At 38.3% G+C, this 17,780-nt stretch overlaps 1 long non-coding RNA gene across 2 annotated transcripts; it reads right to left on the bottom strand.

The window, feature by feature from the left end:
- Positions 1 to 335: 335 nt before the first annotated feature.
- Positions 336 to 17,277, bottom strand: LOC106628245 (uncharacterized). Of its 2 annotated transcripts, XR_001331531.2 has the most exons (5): positions 17,165 to 17,277; positions 9,992 to 10,095; positions 3,318 to 3,410; positions 1,899 to 2,017; positions 336 to 1,719 (listed from the first exon to the last, which is right to left on the bottom strand). It is a non-coding gene; the product is annotated as an uncharacterized LOC106628245 (long non-coding RNA). The 2 variants fall into 2 exon arrangements; XR_001331532.2 differs by lacking the exon at positions 1,899 to 2,017.
- Between the last annotated feature and the right edge of the window lie 503 nt (positions 17,278 to 17,780).

The raw sequence follows: 17,780 nt of genomic DNA, 5'->3' as shown, positions 1-17,780 counted from the left end.
AATCTTGTCACATATACTCTGGAAGGAAGTGCTAATTAAAAGTATAAAAGAGCATATGTGGTGTTTGTGAAGCTGCTACCCAAAGCTGTATTGCTGCGTCTGTTCTGCGTTGCAATTAGTCACAGTTAAATCAGAAAATAAGATATCTGGGCTCTGCACTTCAAAAACTGCAAATCCCTCCCCCACAAAGAAGCAGGCACAGTGCACCTGTAATGCAGTAGTGGGAAAAGTAAAATATCAGGCCATAAGCAGAATGTGCTCTTGTATTCCAGTGTTACTAAAGTTTATTACAAGAAGTTATTAAAAAAAAAAAAGAATATTTTTAGTGGAAAACCAGTATTATTACTAGGAAAAAAGTAGTATGAAATAAAGGGGTTTTTTTTGTGTTGGTTTTGTGACTTGTGGCCCATCTTACATCTTAACCTCTAACTTATGGTGGTACAATGATTTTCCATGGCATCCAAAATCAGAACCCTCTACTAATCTACCCACAGAAGCCACAGGAGCAGAAAGGAAGAAAAATTCCACATTGGTACAACATTTTCTTAATGGATGTTCACAGTTTTGAAATATGAAAGGACAATAATGCTGTTTTTTTCTTTTTCATTTTAGCCCTTTAGTTGTTCTATATTTACTATGGGTTTGACAACAATTCTTGGTGCTTATTTTTGCTTGTAGGATTCCCTCTATGAGAAAATTCATTTTCTAAGTCAGGAAGACAGGCAATTCTACCACAGATGGGGCCCAGGCCTCAGGGAAAACAGGTGATCTTCCCAGAAGGTGTCTGAATTTCCCATTTCCAGTACATTTTATTACTAGGCAGTCTTCCAGTTCCACGTGTACATAATACACTGTAGAAATCCTAAACAAATAGATGAGAAAGTACCTATACAATAGTGGTTTTTATTAATGTGTAATTTAGCACTAAATATGCCAGATATTATCTTCTTTTTCAGTTGTTATTAGAGGCTTATGGGATGGTGTTCATCAATAATGTTCCAGAGCGCTGTACTTATAATTAGAGCTGGGTGAATTACTCATCCCAAACAATATTGTTCATAAATTTCTGCTCTCCATTTCCTGGTAGAACACAACTTGTTTTTTATGCTTATTGGGTAGGACAGCCTGCTGCTTTCCAAGGGCTCTCAGTTTTGGAGTTACAAGGTCCACCTACGAACTTTGTATCCCAAGTCTTTGTTTCCCTCAGAGGTGATGGGTGATGCTGTTCCATCAGGGAAAACACTGAGGAGTAACTCCTCATTATTTGCCTGGTAACTGCTGAAGCAAAGGAGAGGTTTCTGAAGGTGTGACCCTTCTCTGGAGGGAAATATCTTATTTCAGAGCAGCTCCCAACAAATTGATTTGTCATTCATACATGGCTGTGGTTCGCTGGTGCTGTTTTGTTCTGGGCCAACCAAACCTCATGTATATTATTCATTGTGGTCTGAACACCTCCTTTTGAGGTCAGCCAAGCTTTTTTTTTGCTCTGGCTCGCAGAGTGTGTGTAAACTCATCTGAACTCATCTGACCTGAGCTGTTAGGAGGTGTTAATATGGTCTGGCAGCTTGCCTGCTGAATCCCATGGGGTGGGAAGCTGTGGCTTTCTCTGGATCCACTCACTTTGTGCACACAGTTGGGTACTGGGCCATGATTCATCCCTGGAGATCAGCTCAGCTCCCCTCAGACTCTTCCTCCTCCCCACTGGGATGGGGTGGAGAGCTGTAAGGGTGAAAGGGAGAAAATTCATGAGTTGGGATCAGGATGGCCTAAGAGGCAAAGCAAAAGCAGCACACACAAGCAAAGCAAAGCAATGAAAGGAGTTTTTTCATCTCTTCCCATGGGCAGGCAGGTGTTCAGACATCCCCAGGAGACCAGGGATCCCTCACAATGGAATGTACCTTGGGATCAAAAATGCCAAGCTCTGAACATCATCTCTTCCTTTTTCCTCCAGCTTTTGTTGCTCAGCATGACCTCAGAAGATCTGGGATATCCCTGTGGTCATCTGGGGTCAGCTGTCCTGGCAGGAGGGTGTGAGAAGCAGAGAAAGCTTCGTTGTTGTGTGAACAGTAACTAAAACACCCCTGTGTTACCAACAAGGGGTAACCACAAATCCAAACTGTAGCCCCACACAAGTTACCAGGAAGGGAAAGCATCCTGCTCTCATTCTTGTTCTGCTCAGTAATGCTCATCTCTAACCCTGTGCTGCAGCTTAAGTGGTTCCTCATTGTCTTTCCTCCTTTTTTTTTGGTATGGCAGGGGTTTCAAATGGGAGGAATTGCTGGGGATGGATTCCGTGGTGCCTGCAGGAAAGTTACTCCTGTGCTCAAGCTGTGAATCTTGAACGTTCTCCCAAATAAAAGGAAAATGAGATTTCCTTAGAGAGGAGATAAGAAAGTCCCAGCTTTCGTGTCTGTAGACATAAATTTACAGCAAGAGTGTGCTGTAGTTTAAACAGTTAAAATACACAGAATATTGTAAAGAAAATAGAAAGAACCAAGTCTTTAAGAAGTCTTTAAGAAAATTGCTCTGTGTTGGATGCTGATTATATTCCAGTGATATGTGAATATATTTTTCTTGCAACTATCTTCACAGATTGTCACAAAGTGCATCTGAAATGGTTTTTGGTGCTGATAAAATGATACGGATTTTTTTTTAGGTTTTTTTTTAAAATATCTCATGTAAAATCCATGTAAATTTGTCAGTTTACATCTCTTTCCTAATCATCCATTTCTTGTATCCAAACTCTCAGTTGCCAACAATAAACAAACTAGTCTACCATTTTCATTTATGTATAAATTTTGTTTTATTCAAAAATTTGTAGCAATTATTTTGTTTTACATATAAAGTAGTCTGGGATTTGCTTGGCTGGATTTTGTGTTGTTTGTATTTTGCATTGTTTTTGTATTGTTTTCCCCTTATCTAGAAAAGACCAAGATACTAAGTGAAGGGTAAATAGATCCTTAATATAAAAAAATTAATAAAAGAGCAAGTTTATCTGATTATTTACAGGACTGCTTTACTCTTGGTAATTTGAGTAAAATGGATAAAATTAATTCCAATTGTAGTAAGGAAGGGAAAATCACTCTGTGCTTAAAATTTGAGTGGTTTCTGTTTCATACCATCAGAAAACATTAATTGTCACCCATGTGATGAGCAAAATTCATGCTGTCCCAGAAAGTTTATATATTGTTTAAGAATTATTCAGATTCTTAGTGACAAAGATTTTATGACCTGCCTGGTGGAAGCCATGGAGGATGGAGTTGTTGCCAGACAAATGTGGAATATATATTTCCCCAGAAGCTATAAAAATGTTGTACCTGAAGATGACTTTTGTTTCTGTCTGTTGCAGCAGTACCTTGTTTGCATTCTCCAGCCAAATCCAAATTTACAGGTTCTGCCTCTTGCAGGGACTACAGAGAACCAGAAAAAGAATAGGAAGAGACAGGAGGATGAATGAAATATTTTTTTCCTTTTACAGAATATCCAGTGATTTTCAAACACCTGAAATATTAGGGGGGGAAAGGGTTTATTATGCATTTCAGTGGAATCTAATTTAATCTAACCTAATAAATATCCATGAAAATCCCCTCTCCTACCATTTTACAGGGAGATTCTGATTTCAGTTAATGCCTCTACGTGTTGCTCTAATATAAACAATAAGGAAAATTCTGTAATTCTGAAAATTCTGTTAATCCCAGAATCACAATCATCTGTCCTCTGGCTCGCAGTGACTCTGTGGAGCCCAGTCTGCCTCCAGGGTGTGCCAAAACTGACACCAAGCAAATATTCTCTGGGGAGGAGGAAAAGGACATAAGGAAAGCGAGACTAAACAGCTTCACATCCCTGGAGGTATTTCAAATGCAAAATATTTCAGCAAATGAACCTCTCTGAGCATATTACTGCTAAAATTCCTGTAATAGGGACAGGACAACATGTCCTTATTAATGTCATTTGGAGTTTCTTGGGGTTTCTGTTTTAGTTGGGGATTTTAGGGGTTTTTTTGTTTGGTTTTGGGTTTTTTCCTTCATTAGACATCCCTCAGTGTCTCTACCTGCACTCTATGAAGTTAAAAAAAAATATCCCTTATGTGTCAGAATGCAAGTTAAGTCATCTGGCTTCAAAACTCCTCTTCTTCAGATATCTGTTCTCTCCTTCCTCCTAACTCCTTCTATTGCCTTAAGAAAAAATCCTCTCAAGTGCTTAGGAAACGATATTTCCTCAGAAATTACAGGTTTTCCCTGGTTCTTCTCTCTGTTTTCTTTATTAAACTATTTAAAATAAATATTTTATCTGAATAAGGAAATGGGGAAGATGTGACCCAGTTTCCTTCTTCTCCTTACAAGGTATTCTCAGTAATTCTTAAGAGGATTTCCTCAAATGTCATTTCCAATATTCCCCTTTCCTTCCCACGATCTCTTTTGTTTTAATATTCATGAAGGACCTGGAGCTGGGTGAGATGTGGCTCTGTCACTCCATGGGATGAGAGGAGCTCAGTGTAAGGAAGTGCAGTCTCAGAGAAGGCAGAAATAAAACGTGTGCGTGGGAGGATGAAGGGAGTCTTTCAGAGACAGTAAAATCTTGCTTTTCTGGAAACACAAAAAATTAGATATCGTGAAGTAGAGCACTTAAAGTTCAGAAGGCAGTTTGTCTGATTTTCTCACATGCCCTCCTACATTCTTTGGATTTTACTGAAATAATTCTGAATTTCTTTTTTTTTTTTTCTTTTTTTTTTTTTAAGTGGAAATTGAAGTTGGGAACAAAGTAAAGACACATTTACATTTAACTAGGTCTAGTGATTTCAACCACCTCTCAGTTAAATACAGGCATCCACCTGACTAAATGGACCTTTGTTCACAGGATATTGGTCCATGGACAGACATTTCATCTGCTTTTCACATTAATGTTAAATATTTTCAAGTATTGAAGTTATCCTCGAAGTATTAAATTTTTAATTTGTAGTTGTGGTACCATTTACAGTCACTTTGATCATTGCTACCTAAACAGTTTTTTATTTATTTCAGGTTTGTTAAAATCTTAAGAATATCATCAGCTGCCTAATCCTAATTTAAGTTATAAAAAGAATTGGAGTTCTAAATCTCTTGAGTTTATCTTTCGCTGTAAGAAGTGCAATAATTGACATTTTCAAGTTTGACCAATGACCTGAGGACCCCTCCTTGCAGGGAGTGGTTTGCCTGGGGAATTATGTTTGGGAAGACCCCAGGAATTCTGTAGGCCGACAGGTATCCAGCTGCCCAGCAAAGGTGGTTCTGGTAGCTGCTGTTAAATTATAGAGGATTATTTTTGACAAAATGGCAAAGCTTGGAAGCTGAGTCATAAGTATAAATCTCTCCTCTGGAGAAGAGATATTTTATTTTTTTGTAATAAGAGACAGGATAAGAAATTTAAAGGCAGAATTTTGTATAAAATATTTCTTATTTATTTTTTTCTTTCTTTTCTTATTGCAGGAAAAAACCCTAATGGCACTAGAGAACATGGAACTGAGGAGAGACAGATTTCACCTTAGCAGAAGGCAGCCATTATTCCCGATAAAATTTAGAAATTAATTTAATTTGTCTATTTTACTGAAGCATTAATGAAAATAACATATATTTATTCATTACCTTAGACCATCACCTTGAAAATAATTTGCCTTGGCAAGTTTGCTTTAAAATGCAAACAGAATGGATGTGATGTAAGGTTTTTGTTTCTCTCCTGAAGCTTCCCTACCGTTCAGGGTTTCAACCAGAGAAATTTGTTTCATGCAGGCTCAGTAGTGGCATCAAAAATGGGAAGTGCTGACAAACAGAGCATCTCTACAGACAGTGACAAGCTCTGTTTGAAGCCAGCAGCATTTGGGGCTTATTTTCTTCTTTTTTCTCCTTTTAAATGCAAGTACTGAAGTTTACTGTACTGCTGGGTGAAATCTGAGACGTGACATCCGTGCTGGCATTTCTGTTGTATGAAGAGTTTACCCTTAATCCATGATCTTTGCCAGACTGACACTGGTACACAGCACTGAGGAGAAGAGGGTATGATAATTAACAAGGCTTAATTTGTCACTGAACTTTCTGGCTAGCTGAATTTAATAAGTCCAATTTTTATTTATCTATTTATTTTTTGTTAAAGAGGATATTTCTGGGCCTTCCCTAAATAAAGCATTGTTGAAAGTGTCAGCTTCTGATCACTGGTGAACAGTGAAACCAGTTTATTTTTCAGCTTCAGTATTCTCTGGAGCCTGATTGATTTTGATATGGTTTTTCTGCCTGAACACGGGTTCCATCCTCCCAGATGAAAACCTGATAGCCTCTCTTCATGGAGCTCTGGACACACAATGACATTTGAAGAGAAAATTTTGTGCCTGCTGGAGGTGTGGTGAGGCGTGCTGGCCTGGCAGGCCTGGGAGCCACTGCAAAATCAGAGACACCAATGCTAAACTGCAGAGCAAAAACAGATAAATCCAGTAACCTCCTGTATGTTTTTTTGTTGCAAATGTCACCTTGATTGGGTTGGTTTTGCTGTAGAGCAGCTGTGCCTTGAGGGCTTGTGTTCTTTTACAGGGATGTGTCCCTGTCTAAAGGAAACTGAGCGTGATCGTGCCTTTTAGATGTTTTTTCATGGTTGTTCCAGCAGATTTCATCCTTAAAAATAGCAATTAATAAATAATGTTTTTCAAGTGAAGGACTCACCCAATGGAAGATATAGGAACCTCTGTCCCTGTGTATGAAGTACTGAGAATTTAGTTCTAGGAGGAATAAACCCAGGGCTTGTTTGAATTGTAAAAACACAAGCTGAAAAGTGCTGACTTCAGTGTGAGGAAGAGTTAAATAGAAGAAGTTCAGCTCCATCTCACATAAAGTTTGCTCTGTCTGCATTGCCCCCAATAACCTTGCAAACATTATTATTTTTTTTAAAACCTTCTCTCTATAAAGGCCTCAACAATATATAAAATAAACACCAGCAATAGCCTTTACTGCATTTTCCAAAGGGAATTTTGTTACAAATTTTCGTGTTTTCTTGAACTCTTGTGTATTTTTAAGCTGTTTTACGATGTATTTTGGCCTCTGTTGAGTCTCCTACTCACCTCCAAATTACAGTGGCTGATCCCACACTTCTCCTCATGTCCTGGCCCAGAGGAGGAGCCAGGGTGTGTCTGCAGCCTGGGCAGAATGTCAGTCCCTTGGAAAAATGCCTCTTGGCTCAGCTCCAGCCTGCTGAGAGCCAAGGGGGCTGGTGGCATTCATCCTGAGACAGAAATCACTGTTTTTCTGGATGGGAGAGGACAAGAAATTCCTGTATGTGTAGTGCAGGGGGTATAAAAGTATATATTCATTTACAAACCTCAATATCTATACACCTATCTATACATATATATATATATATATATCTATATCTCAGCTGGGGAGCTGCTGAGCAGAAGTTGGTGGAGATGATTCAGTCTGTGCAGTTGGTTTGTTGCTAAGATCTCAGGGCATCTAAAGCCAAAATGAATCCATACCTCATTCTATTCTGAGAAACTGAACATAATGTGTCTTTTGTAACGTTCTGCTGCTTGGAGTACTCGGCCAGCTCTTCCAAATTCAGTGTGTGCCTCGCCAGTCAACAGTCTCACAGAAATATGGTGCTCTAGATGAGCCAGGCTGAGCAGAATAATATATATGTATTTATTATTACACAATCATCTGTGAGCTATTTAGTGTTCATTTTACTATTTTCTATTTATTATATAAATAACATATTATTATTTATTATTTTATCAATTATTATGTGTATTTTTATTATTATAAGTTATTATATTATTCGTTATTATTGTTTATTATTTTTTATTATTTTATTTTATTTAGGCTTTTGTTGATGTCTGATTTTTTTTCTGAATGTCTGAGTGATATTTTATAAAAATCATATCAGGTCCCTGGACATTATAGGATATAAACATGTAAAAAGTGGGCTGATGTTAGAATGATATTAACCAAATAATTTAGAATGCAAAAGCTGTGTTTCCATGAAACTCTCTTCTCACAGTGGCAACACCAGGTCTGGTGTATTTGGCAGAAAAAGTAAAGAGGAGATGATCAGGAACAGATAACAGGTGGGTAAATGTTGTGCTTATCTTGAACTTGGATTTATGTTTAGAAACAGTATTAATAATCAGAGATGATAACCATGTAATTTCAGTCATTAAAAGCAATTAAAGTTTTACAAGTCTGAAAATGTTTGCTACTTTTTTTTTATTCAGTTCTAATAGCATTACACAGCTTTTTGTTTAGTCCTGTTCTTTTAGGTTTTACTATTTTTTGCAACCCAAAAATACCAGTATTTTACCTCATTTTTTCATCACCAGAAAAAAGAACAGAGAGGAAAAGCAGGGAGTGTTTCTTCCAGAAACTTAGAACTCTAAATCCCTCAAAAGAGGACTCTGAGAAGCTGGGAAGGCTCTTGTTAAAGCAAACATGCAATTTTAACCTTAGCCATTGTAATAGCTTTATTCTCATGAGAACTGAATTGAAGATATTAATTAAAAAACCCTTGTGAATTGAAGGAAGTAGCAGAGGAAACATCTATCCAAAACAGCCGCAGTGACTACAAGGGATGATATTTTGAGAAGTTGTGTGGCTCACTGGGGGAGGGAGGGCTGTTCAGGTAGCTTGGAATGTATTTGTTCTTTTAAGGCACAGCTGACAAAAGGAAATAGAAGTAGAGACAGGCAGGCTGGATCTAGTTATACTCATTTTTAGCTCAGTCATTTGCATCAAACTGCATTGCAGCACATTCAAACAAAGTGGAAACAAAAGCCACTGAATTTTCTGCATCACAGCTGAACAGAAGGAAGACAGAAAGCATCATTTGTGCCCTACTAGTAGATCTGAAATATTTTTCTCATTCAGATTAGTAGATCTGCTGCTGTTCCAGAACATTTTTTGTGAGGAGATGGTGGGGGAGAAAGGTGCTTCCATGCAAGGCCAGGCCAATAAAAACAATTTCTCATGACAAACATCACACTGGTGCTGTTCTCCTGTGCACCTGCAACTTCCACGTGCCCACACAGACTGGGCTGGGCCTTATCAGTCCTGAGTAAATTGGAATTAGGGTTTCCTATGGAATTTGAGCAATCCTCAGCTGCTCTATTCCCCTTTGTTTTCACAAATTGCAGAGGGTTTATTGCTGGGCTTGGAGAAATTGCTATAAGGGGGACTGTACAGTGAATTCAGTTTCCCAGGGAGAGTCACAAGCAACAATACAACTTGCAGAAGATCTAAATTGCATCTTCTGCATTGAATTTTGGAGTCCACCTTGCACTAGATCCTGTTCTAAAGAATGTGCAAGTGAGCATACATACATGCACACCCCTAATCTATCCCTGCTTATTAAAAATATTTCACTGTTAAAACAGTAATCAAAAATGCTTCTCAAACCTCTGCCACAATTACACTTTAATGCCACATAGTATTTGCCAAATCAGTTAAAGGATTGATTAATTACTAATATTTATGTAAGCCTGTTTATGAATTGAATTGCCTCTGGAGTAATTAAACAATGATTACCACCAGCAGTGCACCCAGCATGGGGTTCATTGTTTCTCCTTTAAACACTTGCTTTTAGGTTTTTTGTGAAGGGTGTAGAAAGGAAATATTTCAAATGGAGCTAATTTGATGTTTCTGGAAGAGCAGCCTCTTGTAAGATGCTTTGATTACATGGCAGAGCAGCTTCTGTAGAGACTTATTTGGTTAAGTAGGGCTTCTTAACTCTAAACAGGGGGAAAAATTACAAAATGACTACTCAAGTGAGTATAACAAGAACAAGGAAGATAATCTTAACAAGCTCTGGGACCCAGATCATTAGCTGGAATTCCTACATCATAAATGTGTCTGCCACACAACTTCAGTGTCTCTGAGGTTCTGTGCAAGCCCCATCCTGAAAATGTGCTCATGGGGTTTTTTTTGTTGTGTACAGTGCTTTTGTTTTCAAGTCACTAAAAGGAAAGAAAAAGCTGTACCTTTTAGTCACATTATTCATGTTTCTTGCAAATGATGTCTTAATTCTGCCTCCTTGCACTACTGCAATATTTTTCCGGGTCTCTGGGTCTCAAGATATTCGGAGCTGAAAGCAGGGAGAAGGAACAGAGAGTTGGTGAGGTGATGGAGGAACCTTGGGAAAATTAAATTCCTTTTCCATTTACTCTTTTATCCTGTGTGAAGAATGTCAGTGTTGCACAGTAAAACAATATTTGGGTCACAGATTGCTTTCTATTTTGTGGAGTCTTGCAGTAAGAGAATAGTCACTGCCAGTATCTCATGCAAGATGACTGCTGTAAAATTTGACTTTGCAAGAATTGTAGGCACTAAAAAAAACCCAAAAAATTAAGGTATTTTGGTTTTGTTTTTTTTTTTTAAAATGTAAGGTATATTGGTATTTAAGCAAATTTGATGTCAGGCTGCCTCTTGGAAACAGTAGTTCAGGTTTTTATTTAATTTCTTACCTCTTTTGTTGGCTTTCTCTTTTCCCATCAGCAAAAACAGTACCCTCAAGATAAAAGTAGAATGTAAACAAACTCCATTGCATATTCCAAATGTTATTTCCCCACTCATCATTCAGATTAGCTTTTTGTGTGTGTGTAATTGGAAAAGGTGATAAAGCATTGGCTCAAAGAGTTAAATATGAGAGGAAAAGCCACATAGAAGATTCATACATGGAAAGTCTTACACAGCACTCTGACATGATCAATAACAATCTCTTTTCAAAGAATCTGAAGTTAACATCGGATCTTATTCCTCAATAGAACACCAAAAGGATGAAGCAAAATGAGGAAATTGCCTCCCAGGTGCTGTTTTGATGTCCCACTTGTGAACATCTCCTAGGTAAGGCCATCCAAATTAGACAGGAACAACACAAATCTATGTGAACTTGATAAATGCTACAGTTATGTATTGATTTTTTTCAGCAGGCTTTTTACACGTTAATGGCTGTGGCTGAAAGAGGCTTAACTCACAATTTCTGGCCAACTGTAATTCATGTCCCAGCATTTCTTTGGAGCTGATTGACTCTTGCCTGTAATTATGGTTTACATCCTTCTTTTGCACCCCTGGTTTTGTAGGTGTCTGCATGATCGGGTTACATGATGCAGGCAAGCTCAGAACTGTATATTCCACCTTGGCAGAACTCTAAATTCCTCCTTTCCAGAATGATAAATTCTTCCTTTCCAGACCTGCAGCTTTGTGTGCCTCACCGGCATTTCCACACTTTCCTGAAAGTCCCATCAGGAGGGAATTGCCTCACTCTGCAGCATTTTGCAAAAGATGAGTTCTGACCTCTGAATTTGCTTGTTGTAGCTCAGATGTAGGAGCAGGGATATAAGATAGGAATATTACATCATTTTTCAAATTAATTTCACTGATTTTAACATCCTTGAAAATGTTCTGACCTAAGCTGATCATCTGGGCTTTTCCTATAGCAATGGGAGATGACAGTGAAGGCACTCCTCATTCTTTCTGAGTGGTGGAGGGGGTCCTAAATGTACAGCTCTCACCAGACTTTTCCTCAGGTCCTAAATGTACAGCTCTCACCGGACTTTTCCTCAGGTCCTAAATGTACAGCTCTCACCAGACTTTTCCTCAGTCACCCTGGATAAATCTTTTGCAGGAAAATATTGATGGGGAAGAAGTGTATGTGGGGCAATAGGAGAAAGAGGAGTAAATGTTTATGGTAGTGTCCTTTCATTGATTCTCTTCACACATCATCATGCTGAAGAGGGTCTTTCCATCAGCATCCTGTAAATGTCTCAGGTCTCTTGAAGTGACAGGATGAGTCTCAGCCAGAGGAGGATTTTGGTTTTCTGTGTGTGTAGAACAGGCACCTTTTGCCTCCCTAGCAGAAATTAGGAAACATTGAGCTCCTCAACATCATCCCTAACACACCTCAGCCAAAAGTGAAGCTTGAGAATGATTCTAAAACACAGCTCAGAGCAGGAATTCATCACCCAAGAGGGACTCACACAAGAATAACACAGAGAGAAACCTGTATCTTCACAGGTGAAAAATAACACCTTAAAAATGAAGCTAGGCGATTTCAAGTAAATGATCCCTGGAAATTTTTGACTCCCAGGTCACTCAGAGCTGACTTCTTAAGAGCACAGGGCACGTAGATTTGCAGTGTTTAGGAGTTCTCAGCAGATTCTTATCATTTTGAGGAACTGCATGAAATTATGCTGGTCAATACTTTTGCATTTTATAAGAGAATTACACAGCAAGAAAATCAACATACATGTGCCTCTTAAAAAAGGGTCACTTCCTTGAAACAAGACTGCAGATATATAAAATGTGTGACATAATAAGTACCTTTAAGAAGATTAAACAAAGAAAATACTGAGAACAAAAACATTTAGAAGCTTAGCTTCAGGGACAGTGGAGAATAAAGGATCACAGTGAAACTGTAGGAACCGAAGAATTCATTCATTCTTTTTTTTGTTACTTGAGAGGATCTTTACTAAGGAAATTTGTGCAAAGTCTGCAAGTACAGCACTCAGTGTTCTGTTTTCAGTACCATCACAAATGTCGTTTTCATTACAGAAATTAATCAAAAGACTGTGTGGGAACTACAAAGAACGGGGAAAAATCCATTCAGGATGGAGGAATTAGATGAAATTATAATGCACTTCATAACCTTAGTTGTTAAGGTACTCATAAATTCATTACCTGCTCTGTTGGAAAAATTTTACAAGGAACAGCATAGATTTTGTAACAGTTTGGTGGAGATTTCACCTACTTGGACAGGGTCATAGAAATGGAAATTTCCTTTCACCAAATAAAGGGAACAAGAATAAAGTGAGGTTGTGACAAAATTAAGTAATGAGTTGGATAAAGTTTGATCTATTGCTTAATGTTTTCAATTAGAGTATGATCATCTGTAGGCTTGAAAGTATTAAGTGAGAGCAAGAGAACCACCAGTTCAAGTACTTGCACTTTAAACTGTCAAGACAGACAAGAAAAACATTCATCATCTTATTTTCAAAGGGTTTTACCAAATAAATGCTATGGTGCCATATAAAATCTGGAAGGACTTTGTATTGACCTAAGACTGGGACTTCTTTGGGAAAAAAAAAAAAAGAAAAAAAATCCACTTCTAGCACATTTACCCTATAAAGTTGAAAAGTCTTTAGGTATCTTAGGTATGATATTATATTTATTGGGACATATTTGTACCTGGTGGGTCTGTTTCAACTTTGTAAATGACACAACAAGTGTAATGATCCATCCTTTCAGCTAAAGGGGAGAATCTAACCAGACAGAGCAGGATACCATGGAAAAGGAATATGAATATGAGAGCAGGGAATCCGTGGGTTGCCCATCACAGAACAGTAATTACTATACATATATATATATTTACACATATATATATACATATACATACATACATATACATATACATATACATATACATATATACATATATATATATACATATATACATACACACACATAACTTTTTAAATTTTGTGTGCTGTTCATATGTGTGCATTTTTCTCTTAGTGGGTCTAAGAGCAGCATCCCTCGAGCTGTGTATTAACACCTGATTAACAAAAGACTGCAACTCTGTCAAAAATCATCATCCACCTTGGATGTCTCTACAATGAAAGCGTTTTTGGTAACAAAAACCACCTTTTGATGTGTTTTGAAGCTGCCTGGTTGTCTTTCTGGGGTGTAGGTTCAAGACCATCCATCTCTGAGCAGGGTTTGGAACCACCAAGACATGACACAGTAATGCACTGACCCTTCATTCCCCCAGCCATTGCTGCAGAAAAATTGCAGCAGCTTTGATAGGATTTGCTTGTTGCAGGTTAAAGATCAATGTTCAATGGACACACAAGGCAGGGAGACAAGCTTCTCTTTCATTCCCATTAATTTTAGGAGAGGGCTGTCTGCAAGAGAATTATTTGTCTCAGTCGAGGATCTACGACACTGCAGCAGAACTCCAGAACTCCATAAGGAGTGCAGAACTCATATGGTAGATTCATTTCTGGATTTATTTTTTTCTTTTTAATGAGATCAAAACCCACCTGAATTTGTTTCCTTCATTTTTGTCAGCAAGTACTACTTGTGCTGTCTGCCCCTTTCCCTGCTGTCAGTGTTCTCCACAGTCTCATGGGATGCACAGGTTTGCATCAGCTGCTGTGCTCTGCAGCACTTGTTTGCCAGGGTGTGGAAAATCATCCCACAATACAAATAAAGGTTGCTCACTTCACCTACAGTAACACTAATAAGGATCACAGCTCTAAGTGAGGAGAGAAACTTTCCATCTGAAGTGTGTGATTTGAATGGAATTTTCTCTTCTAACTGCAGTTGTGGTACACCTTTCCATCTTCATTAATTTTCTTTATTTTTTTTCCCCTCATACACAATGACTACTTTGCTCATTTTCAACCCTTTGGAGAGTTAAAAGCTTTTTTCTTCATTTTTCTCTTAAAACAATAGCTCCAGTTCCTGCATAAATTCTCTTTTTTTCTCTGCTTTTTCTTGTGTTACTATTTTATAAACTCCTTCAGATATTTCTTAATCAGTTTTTGTTGCTAGCTCAGGTTTGAAACTGATCCAACATCTGTAGTTTTAGTGAAGTAAAGCACAATTTTTTCCTTAAACACTGAAAATGTGTTCTACTATTGTTCACAAAGCAGGAGACCAGCTTTTATATTTCTGCTTTTTTTTTCCTTTCCAGATTTATATTGAACAGAATTTGATTTTTCAAAGGGTAAATTCTATGCCTGTGTTTTGAGGGATGGTCTCTCATTTTTAGTTATGTGTAAGATGTAATTGCAAAGTTAGAGATGTTGAGTTTTTTGGCTTTTTTTGGCTTTATTTGGTCGGTTGGTTTTTACAGTTGCTTTTAATGACAGGTAGGGAAAAATGCACCAGCCTTACGGTCAGTCTGGGAGAAGAGCAGAGCTACATTTCCTGTCATAGGTGATGTGAATTAGGTGATACACAGCACAGCTAGCCAGGAGCAAGGATATTGCTACCAGTAGAAAATGAGAGAAAAAAAATACAAATGAAAGAGAGAAGCTGGGATCTCGAGTAAATTATTTAGCTTGCCTCCAGGCCCCTGAAACAAAGCCCAGTGCCAATTCAGAGACACTGCCCTGAAGTCAGTGAGACAAGTTTTGATCTACAATCACCTCAATCATCTGAGAAATAGAGAGCAGTAATGCTATTTCATCTGCCAGGCTCATTCTAGCCTGCAGATTTCCACCAAACAGACTTTCATCCTCCAAGGATAACTCAGAACCCCATAGTACTGGTGGGTTTAGGTTCAAATTATTTGTTTGCTCCCAGATATCTTCTATGATACCTGTTATGTACAATTGTGTACATAATACACCTCAACGCATTCATGGTGCATCATCTGTCTGCCCAAACATCTCCCAAATTAGTTATCACCTTCACTTTATCTAGGTTTAGGTGTTCTGGCAAGTAAATTATTTGGTAATTAGGTAATAGTGCCTTTCAAAACCCACTTTTTTCAAAAAATCAAGGTGCTACTCACACTAGGAGACAGCACTGGGAAAAGTGCCTCGATGGAAGCAACATGTTCCATTAATTTTTCTGTGTCAGTCCAGCAGGGATCACAACTGGAAGATGGGTTTTTGTCCTCCATCCCAACTCCTTTCTCACCCTCCATCTCCTCCTTCTTCTGTGAAATCACAGAATCACACAGAATGTGAAACTGTACCCCGATGAGAACCAGTTTTGCTCTTGGTGTCCTCCTCAGTCCCTTCATTAAAATGAGTCTGTTCTGACAGGGCAGTCTTTAAAACAGTCACTTCCTTCCAGAGATTTCTCTTTGGTGAGCTCATAAATCCAAATCAAACTGGATTAATCAGCTGTACAGAGCAGACTTTATGGGCTGAGCACAAAACTTTGAGGTCACTTTTTCCGAGGCAGAACAACTCTTTGGTAGTTCTGCTGACAAATATTTATGTACTAGGCATATAAATAGGTTATTCTGTATTCATTCTGATGGCCACTAGCACATGTATATTTATGGTGTCTGTGTCACACATCTGCCTCTCTGGAGAACAGATTAACTCAGTACCACAGGGGTCAGTGTTATTGTATTTCCCACCCAGCACAAAATTATCCAGGCAGAAATTTCTCCCAGATACCTTTTCTAACTTTATAACAAACAAAGTAATACATATTTCTGAGCATAAACTACCTCTTTTATTGGCAGATACTACCTTATTTTTTGAGGAAGTTTCAAAACAAGGTCAGTATTATCACATCCATGCGACATAAAAATTTCTTCCTAGTTTTTTCCCCTGGGCAGTGAGATTTTTTTGCACACCATTCTGGCCAGCAGCAGCCAGGGTTCATCAAAGTGAAGCCTTCCATGAAAAAGCACTGAAATATTTGTGCTGCAGAATGAAACTAAGGGAAGTCTATATTATTTTCAGGAGACGTTCTCAGAACCAAGCATTTCACCTCAGTTAGGTGCCATTTTTCTCCTGTCGACCTCTGTGGAACGAAAATTACAGAGTCTGACAAAGCCAAAGATTTGCTGCCTGACAGATGCTAACTTTAGTTTAGCTTCTACTTCTAATTTCTTTTTTTTTTTTCTCTCATGTCTCTGGTCTGTTTCTTTATGACTTTAGCTGAAATTATTTCCTCATTCCTTGATCATTCCAAGGAATTCCAAGGTCAGAAAGAGAGGATCTCCAATTATACTTTTTTTTTTCTTATTTGTTGCTTGTCTGAAAAGATCAAGAGCAGGTGCCCATTCTCAAAACAAGAATGAAAATTATTTGATGGAGTCATAAGACCTGTAAACCACAAGCTTTGACACATTCCATGATTTTTCTTAAAGCTCCCACCTCAGCTGATGGGGAATGGGGTCTCCAGTGAACATAAGAATGCAATTTTAGCTGCTCCATATAAAACTGCACTTCCTTTCTCCTAGGTGGACTTTAGCGCTGCTTTTTCCACTTTCAAATGTCTGTCAATTTAGACATCTAGACATGTTCAGAAATGCCCCACTTATACTCTGAATTCCTCTCCCCTTTTTGACCTTCTCATATCTCTTTATCCCTTTGCCCATATTGTTCTCTTTTAAGCCCAGTCTACACTACAACCCTCCTTTCCTCCCTACAGTTTCCTCCCCTGCCCATTTTTGCCCCAAATACCTCTCACTGTGAGCATTTCCTCCTCCTCCTCCTTTCCAGTATGCCCTCCTGCATGCCACATTTAAAGGATGAGGCTCTGTCTGCTTTCATGCATGCTGGCAGAGAGTGGCCTTCTTTACAAGAGGCAGCTTTGCTTCTATTTTCATCTCTGACAAAGGAACTTCAATGATTTTGAGGCTTCCAATTATATCAGACATGGCTGGCTTTTCAACCTTTCCACTTGAAGTGCTGATTCACATAACTTCTTGATTTTTTTTTTTCCCTTCATCTTTCTTCCATTTTGCTCTTGTTATATTTCTTACTCTTTTACTGATTCTTCTCTTCAATCTCCACTGAAGCACTGGGCAATCCTAGTTGAAAAGATAAAATATCCAAACTCTTGGTCAGCAGAGAGCAGAGATCAGTGCCTGCCCCTCCTCTTCCCTTCACGAGGTCTCACCTCAGTCTCCTCCTCTCCAGCCTGAGCAGACCAAGTGACCTTAGCAAAAGCATGGATATTAATTTAAAAAGAAATTTACCATCAAAAGAAACATCTCCTGCTTTAATATATTCTGTTTGTGTTCTTTGTTATGGCAACAGCTTTTTCTTATCAGCTGGGAACTCTTATTATTATGAA

Source organism: Pseudopodoces humilis, chromosome 2, assembly GCF_049639895.1.
Source record: "Pseudopodoces humilis isolate 2021_Gansu_Grassland_sample_001 chromosome 2, ASM4963989v1, whole genome shotgun sequence".
NCBI classification, from domain to species: domain Eukaryota; kingdom Metazoa; phylum Chordata; class Aves; order Passeriformes; family Paridae; genus Pseudopodoces; species Pseudopodoces humilis.
Note: the sequence above shows the minus strand (reverse complement) of the source record. Positions and strands in the feature narration are given on the sequence as shown.